The sequence below is a fragment of the Hipposideros armiger genome, unplaced genomic scaffold (assembly GCF_001890085.2).
Source record: "Hipposideros armiger isolate ML-2016 unplaced genomic scaffold, ASM189008v1 scaffold_1530, whole genome shotgun sequence".
Classification (NCBI taxonomy): Eukaryota; Metazoa; Chordata; class Mammalia; order Chiroptera; family Hipposideridae; genus Hipposideros; species Hipposideros armiger.
This window is the reverse complement of record NW_017732880.1, coordinates 54,793-62,946: the sequence shown is the minus strand read 5'-3', so window position 1 is coordinate 62,946 and position 8,154 is coordinate 54,793.

Here is an 8,154-nt window from a genome sequence, read left to right as displayed (position 1 = left end):
ATGTCCCCTTTACAATGACCTATAAAACAGTGATAATTATGACACAGGGAGCATGAGGGTATTTTACTCACCAACACCGCTAAGAACCTGTAGACCATGTAAATATAACTAGCCCCACCGAAAACTTCATAAGCTATGGAGCAAGTGTCAGTTGACATTCATGATGAAGAAAATCACCACACCTCCTAGGCTTATGTGACTTTTCTTTTAACAACAGCACAATCGCACTTAGATTTCTCTGCAGTGTTTCTATTGTCTGGCTGTGTAGGAAACTGTCAGGACTCCTCCTTCCTGAGAGCTTCTGTTGGGGAGTCCCACAGTTTGCCTTTATCCATAATCAGGGAGAACCTGGTTGTCTGGTCAGAGCAAGTATAGGTTAATCGAGTGTTGAGTGCCGTAGGAGAGGTCTTAGAATGTTCTGTCTCTGGAGTGTTATGTCTTCATAGAGATTAAATATTCAGACATGCTTGAAATGCTGATCTAATAGATTTGGAGTGGAAAATGGGGGAAAAAAAACAACAACAAGAAAAACCAAGAGGCAGGTTCCCTCAGCTGGTATGTTCATCCATCCCATATCAGGTGTGATAGAATGGGGAAGGCTGTCAACTGCATTAACTGGACTCATTTGCTTGAGACAAGTGGGCACTGTTATGACAACTCAAATGAAAGTGATTGTTAAAATTTTTACACAGTTGTAGGCAAAGCAGACTTGCTGCCAGTCAAAGGAAAGAAGGCTGAGAAGACGCTGCAGCCAGGCTGGGTTCAAACACTCAGAAAAGAAAAAGAAAGACTGTTTTCTGTCTCTCTCCTCTCATCACTCTCCAGACTGTCACCTCCTGTGTGGCAAGAAATTCCTTTTAAAAAGAATATAATATACACCCTTTCTCCCCACAGCTTATAGCAAATTGCTATGCCACTCCCAAGATAAAAGTTCCTCCTGGCCTCCATTTTCTGATTCCTATATGATTTTTTGGCATTGCATGCTATTTTAAAGTAAAATATCAATATTCTTGTTTTTGAAGTGATAAAAAATTATTTCGTTATTTAAGCAACCCAAACTCTGAACAATTTATAACTAGACTTCCAGGAGCATTGACTTAATTTTTTCCGGTAAGCGGAAAGAGGAAGCCAAGGCCAGTGTGCAGGTCTGGCCTCTGCTTCCTGCGAGCCCGGCAGTCCCTGTGCTGCAGTGGGCGGGCGCTCTGCCGAGCATCTCGCTGTTTAGTCAGACATCTGCCATCAAGCCGACTGCGAACACGTTGGCCTTGACGTTAAGGATGCCAGCACTGCGTGGCTACAGCGCCTGCTGCAGGGAAAGGAAAGAAACTGAAGAGAAGCAGAAATGCTTCACCGGAGAGAAAATCTATAGTTTGCTACTGACAGGAAGCTTGTCACTCCTGCAATAAAGGGAAATAAAACAACACTTACAATGAAAAAACAAATCCAAATGACAAAAATGAAACTAACCAATCAAACAAAAACCCCCAAAAGTTGTTAGAAAAAGAAAGACTCAAAATTATCAAACAACAGATAGGGTTATTTAAAGAGGTCTGAGGGATATATCTAGATTTAGCTTATTTCTAACTCCTGCCCTTTTCTCCTCTTTCCTATCTCTTTACCTTTATTTTTCTCTTATGCCCCCTCATTTTTCCTCTTCTGTCCTCTCTCCTCTTCTCCCTTCCTCCCCTGCAGACTGCTGCTATCCTTCAGTCTCTAATTCTAAATTTTTAAAGGTTAATAAATATGGAAGTTTATTGTAAGAGACTAGGGCAATATGGATGAATGGAATAGAAATGCCTGCAGGTCATTTGGAGAATCATCTGTGATTTGAATTTACAAATCACTACAAGCAAGATTTCATTCATCACCATGCATTCTTTTGTTTCTACTTTTCATTTCTTCTTTTTCTTTTTCAATTCCAGCTACAAATTTCTCAATTTCTTCAGGATGCAAACCTTGAGAGGTTGATCTCTCCTCATGACAACAGGTTCATTGTTTTTGTCACTGCAAAAGGGCCTTGATAACCAGCTTGATGGACAGACTGTCCATGTTCATAGCTTCCTCAGTGTAGTTCTTCTCTTGATAGTCATTCACTGACTGGGAACCTCAGCCTTCCAGACATGGTATGTGCCTGAGGGGACCAATCTCCTGAAGGGTCAGAGGGTGAGGGTGAAGGCAGACTGGGTCCCAGCAGGAGGGTTGGGTGGGGGAGCAGCAGCCTTAGTCCAGAAGCAGGAGCTAAAGCTCAGACTCCAAGAGCCCAGGAGGCCCGTGGGTACGGAACTCCCTACCTGGTCCTGGCAGCCCACGTGGAAAGAGTTTATATGTCCTCTGTTCTCTCTGCACTCATTTACAGTAGAGTTGAACAAAGGGCAAACAAAAATTTCTTCTAGACACATATAAATAAAAACTATTGTATAGTTTCCTATTGTAGAATGCTATAAAGAAACTTCGTTTTCAGTTTCTCTTGTGAGGATTGTTGTTAGCATGAGGAATATTCTTTGAAAAGCTTTTCTTTTTTAAAATTGAAGGCTTACAGACTATGGAAATGACCAAAAGTATTAACAGAAAGCTTGGTTATAGATATTTTGTAGGAAATAATTCAAAATGTCAAAAATTTTAGGACTGAGTTTTTAGTACAGCAAAAGTGTTACAGAAATGTGTAAAAACGAAGCTGTGGATCCACAAATCATGATGCCATATATACATACAGTGAAATCCTGTGCAGCTACTAAAAATGATTTTTCCAAATTTTCAAAAATATATGGAGGTGCCTAAGTAGGGAAAAAGCACAGTAAAACTTAACAGCAAGGTGAAAGAATGTGATCAATCTATATGTGTTGGTATGGCATCATCTTCAAAGCAGATGATATAGAAAATAGAATTTTTCATAGTCACAAGTTTTGTTGTGCAAAAATATAGTTTTACATGTCCTTACTTTCTGTAATACCTGAGTCTTATTTCCCATTACCCAGAATGGAGAAAGACGTAATGTAGTCATTTCTAGGTAGACTCTGTCAAATGCAGTGATTTCTCGGTCATTCCAAGCTTTAGACTCAAGCCAATTGACGTATTGGATGCTGGAACTCTGCTCTGGCTGACCCTGGAAACCCAGCTGCTTTCATCTCTGTGCTTGCCACAAGGCACGTGTCCAATTCTGTGCCCAAATGTCATTGTGGCTTCAACTGATTGACAAATAAGTTACATGCCTACCATGGTTTCAAGGGAATGTTAGAAATGTGATTTGCTCTTTCCTTTTACTTTCCATCCTCTCTGGCATGGAACTCACAAGAGGCTGGAACAACTTGATAATGGAGCCGTAAATGGCTATAGTGTCATCCCCGTTAGATGACCAGATTGGTCTACAGGTTGAGGTTGCAGACAGTATACCAGCTCCATGGTATCTAATAATTGATTTAAATGATGCAATTTCATTTTTCAACTGATTGAACAAAGAAAGACTTTAGTGGTTAAGTTTCCCTTTCCAATTCTGGCAGATTTGCCCCTGTGGTACTGCAAATATCTGTCACAATGATAACATTTCTCAGATGAGACAACACAGTCCTTTAGCAATCATTTGGGTGCTCATGGAGCACCATGTGCAAGAAAATCAAGTAGAAATTGACCATGCCTTATATTTGCATGATGCTTAGATTTTGTAGAACAGTTCTAACATGTAGAACTGTGCCTGTTCTTACCTGACCCTAAATATAGGTTTGTGAAGTGAAGGGAAGCAATCCCCATTTTATAGACGAGGAAAGAGAAAGGGGCTCAGGGTTGAACCATTGGCCCTAAGTCAAACCCCTAGTAAATGGTGAAGGTGGGACCAGGACTCAGCTGTTTCAGTGTTCCACCCTGTCACATTTCCTGATGCGTCTGTAAAGAGGCTTTGGTAGGAAAACTGGAGAAAGCCTGGGGAATGGGAAGAAGACATCTCTGGATGGAGAAGATGCTGGATGGCGCCTTTTAAAAGGAGAGGCTTGGGGCTGGCCGAGTGGCGCGATGGTTGAGAACTCGCTTGGGATGCCAGAGGGCCCCGGTTCGGATCCCACATATGAGGGCCAGTGACACTGCCCTCTACAGCTAAGATGCTGAACAACAGCTCAACCTGGAGCTGGGCTGCCATGAGTCGCTGGCGACGGCGTAGGCTGCAGTCCCTGTGGCAGTGGGTTGCCATGGGCTACCGTGACACAGCCAGCAGCCAGCGTGAGCGGCCAGCAGCCGCAGTGAGCGGCCGTCCAGAAGCCGGCGACTGATCTGCCTCGCCAGGGAAGAGCGCAATGATGGTGCCAACTTGGGCCAGTGAAGCAACGTCCTCCACAACTAGATTGAAGAACAAAACCGACAGCAACTTGTCTGTTCCCCTTCCCCAATCCCCCAGCACTGTTCCCATCCCCCCAATTCCCCAATTAAAAAAAAAATCTTAAAAAAAAAATAAAAGGAGAGGCTTGTGGAGCCAAGGGCTCCTTTTTCCCCAACTTCCCAACATCGCCCAGGACCAGCCCTCCATTAGTAAGTGTGTTTCCAACTCAGGTGCTGTTCTTTTTACTTTTTTTTTTTTACCCCCTTCCCTTTTTATTGGTCTCCCTGGCCAAATATACTGTGAACGTTAGAGAAAAAAAAGGTACAAGTAGTAAGTATAAGAGCCCATAAGGTCCCGCTTGTCAAAGAACCATTATAAAAAGCTGTGGCATGTTCCTTTGTTTTCAGAGCAACTCTGTGAGCTTCCACTGCTCATCTGCAAACACAGCATTCCTTTTAAACCAGGGACCTTTTTGGTGTGTGTTGAAAGGATGACAAAGAAAAATGAGTCCATTGATTCTGAAGACCTAAAAGTCACAGCCTCCCTGCTAATATTTTGTATTTTTAATGTTCACCACAGTGTTGGGGAATAATTCAATCAGCCTTGATTAGATTTACATAAAGACAACAGGCTTGCTGAAATCACAAGTGAGGAGTAGTTGGGAGGAAGAAGGTGACAAGAACAAGACTGTGTAACACAGTGTGAGCCAAATAGAAAAACAATGCACCTCTTTGCCCAGTTTTCTATAGCAGCCCAACATCAAATGTCAGCAAAGGAAAAGAACAAAGGGATGAAAACAGGAACCACCCATGTCTTTTATGGTAGAAAGGAATGAAGGAAAAACTTATGCTAAATAATTGTAACTGTATTCTGTCGGTCTAACAAAAGAGAGGCTGTGCTTAGGAAGAAACCCTCAGGCTTCTCTTAACGCAATTGGCAGTGTGGGTTATTCCCTGTGTGTCTCTTGGGAAAGTGTTTTCACATTGGTTGTTGCTAAGCTCAGTCAGCACATTGTGATGGTTAAACCAAAGTCATGTGTGTATGTTGGTTACTTGTTTGTTTATTAATTTACACTTGGCTTTGTTCTAAAAACGCTTTGAGGTGGCAGTGCCCAGTGGTTCAGGGTGCTTTGTGCCTTGATCATATTTAGTCAGTTATTGGAAGCACAAGTGATCACTTCAGAGGACACTTGGATGAATAGAGGAGTACTGATTTATCACTATAACTTGGAAAATAGGCCAGAATGCTTTTTAATTAACTAACAACAGGTCTGCAGCAGCTTCTGCAATAGATGAAGGCTGGACAGTTTTAGTTAAAAATGATAATAGTGTGCTGTGCTCCAAAGGACCATGAAGTCCCCTAGGCTAACATACCCACATACAATGCTCTTGGCAAACCCCAGGAGTAACTCCTATGATCCTCAACCTCAGAGAAGTTTAGCCCAAACCAGTTTTGCTCGTATCAGAAAAACTATAGCATAGAGGCACTGGGATGTGTCACTAGAGACTGAACAAGATGTTTATAATTTGATTCAATCTAATTTTAATTTAATTTGGGCTCTCTCTCTAAAGTTCTAGAACAAAAAATGTATTGTGGCAGAATTGCAAAATGGTTAAAAGTGAAGTCTGTCTTTAAAGAGATGGGTTTGAAGACTTCTGTAACCACATTCTAGCTAGTTCTATAGCTAGTTTTGTGGACTTGGACAGGTCACTTAAACTGTCAGTGCCTCAGTTTCCACATTTGAAAATGAAGTAATAATACCTCTCTCATCACCTTGTATCAAATGAAGTAACACTTACAAATGCTTAACACATTATGAGAGCTTTTTGATGTTGTTCATTATTACTATGTGCCTGCTACTATCTCAGGAATTACAGATGCTAAAATGTCTTAGTCTGCTTGGGGTACTATACCAAAGTATCATCAACTTGGTCAGCTTATAAACAACAGAAATTTATTTCTCACAATTCTGGAGATTGGGAAGTCCAAGATCAAGGTACTGGCAGATTTAGTGTCTGACGAGGACCCGTTTCCTGGTTCATGGGTGGTCATTGTCTCACATTGCAGAAAGGGCGAAGGAGATTTCTGGGTTCTCTTTTATAAAGGCACTAATCCCATTTATGAGAGCTCCACCCTCATGACCTAACCACCTCCCAAAAGTCTCACCTCCAAATACCAACACATTAGGGCTTTAGTCTATAGCACAAGATTAAATACAGTCTGCCCTCAAGGAGATTGTATTAGTCTTGGTTCTCCAGAGGAACATAATTGGGAACGTAGAAAATATGAATCTTATTTTCCAAAGTTTCAATTTAATATGGTTGGAATAAAGTTCTTTGCTTAAAGTAATAAAGCTTCAGCTAACTGGAAAATGTATCTATCCATACAGACTTATTTCCATGAGGATCCAGAATGGCATCTGGCTTTGATAATTGCAGGGACTATAACACACACATGGATACATGGTGTTTGGAGCCCCCAGGAAAAAAATACAGACTTTGTTCATCTTGAGTAATGATATATGATATGAGTGAATCTGAAATGAGAAAGTTACAAGGTTATTGGTTTAGTGAACACACAATGTGATATATAGATGATGTATTACAGAATTGTACACTTGAAACCTATGTAACTTTGCTAACAATTGTCACTCCAATAAACTTTAATTAAAAAAAAGTTATTGGTTTACATTCCCAAGTCTTAAAAAATATAATGCAAGAATGTCAGGGAGACCCAACGTGGTGGAGTGGATCAACGCTGTGCTTGCCTCATCCTGTGAACACATAAAAATTACAACTAAAATATAGAACAATCAACCTGGCGAACCATGTTAAGTCTAGCTGAACAGAAGTTGTACAATTAAGGATATAAAGAAGAAGCCACATCAAGACTGGTAGGAGGGGCAGAGATGCGAAACAAGCCAGCCCCAAACCTCTCTGTGGTGGATGAAAATCAGGAGGGATATCTCGACACATAGGTGTTGTGTGGCTTCTGAGTGAGGACTGGAGGGACAGTTGCCGTTTTCCCTGTGTGACTTTTTCTTCCTGTGCAGCTGACAGGCTGGCACCATTTTTCCAGTGTTGAGCCCTCCCCCATGACCATGGCTAAATCTGAATCTGAATCTGTCTGATGAGCTCCACTTGCTCCACCTGGTGACTCACTGACACCCTGCCACACCCAATTCCATACCAGAGGGGGCCTTATCCGTGGCTGAACCTTAGGGGGTCTGGGGGTCTCCTAGTTTTTTTTGCAGAGCTACCCCAGGACCAGTACTACTGGTAGCCACCCTTGGTTCCCAGAATGGCCTCTCCTACGTGCCTCCAGGACCAATGCAGGCAGTGACTAAATATGGATTGCTTTACAGTTCCAACCAGGTAGTCTCTGGCCAGTCACAGGGAGTGCTGACCTTGGAGCCCTTCCCAAGAGTCCCCAGAACCAACATACTTGGAGGTTGGCTTCAGACCACAGCAGAGCACCACCCAATTAGCCCCACAAGTGGCACACCCAAAGGGCAGTCTCAACAGGCACCAGAGCCCACCAAGGTGAATCCTGCTCTGTGGGGTAAGCCCCCCACACAGCAGCCTGTAAGCTATGGATGTGGCTATATCCCACAACCAGTCAGCCTGAGGGTCAATCCTACCCAATGACAGGCCAACAGTAATCAAGGCTCCACTAAAACAGGAGGGCATACACAACTCACACAAGGGGCACTCCTGCAGCACTCAGCGCAGGTGACCTGGGAGGCTGTGCAACTGGGACCCACAAGGCACCTACTACATAAGGCCACCCAGCAAAACTGGGAGACATAGCAGATCTACCTGATACATAGAAACAAAAACAGAGAGGCAACA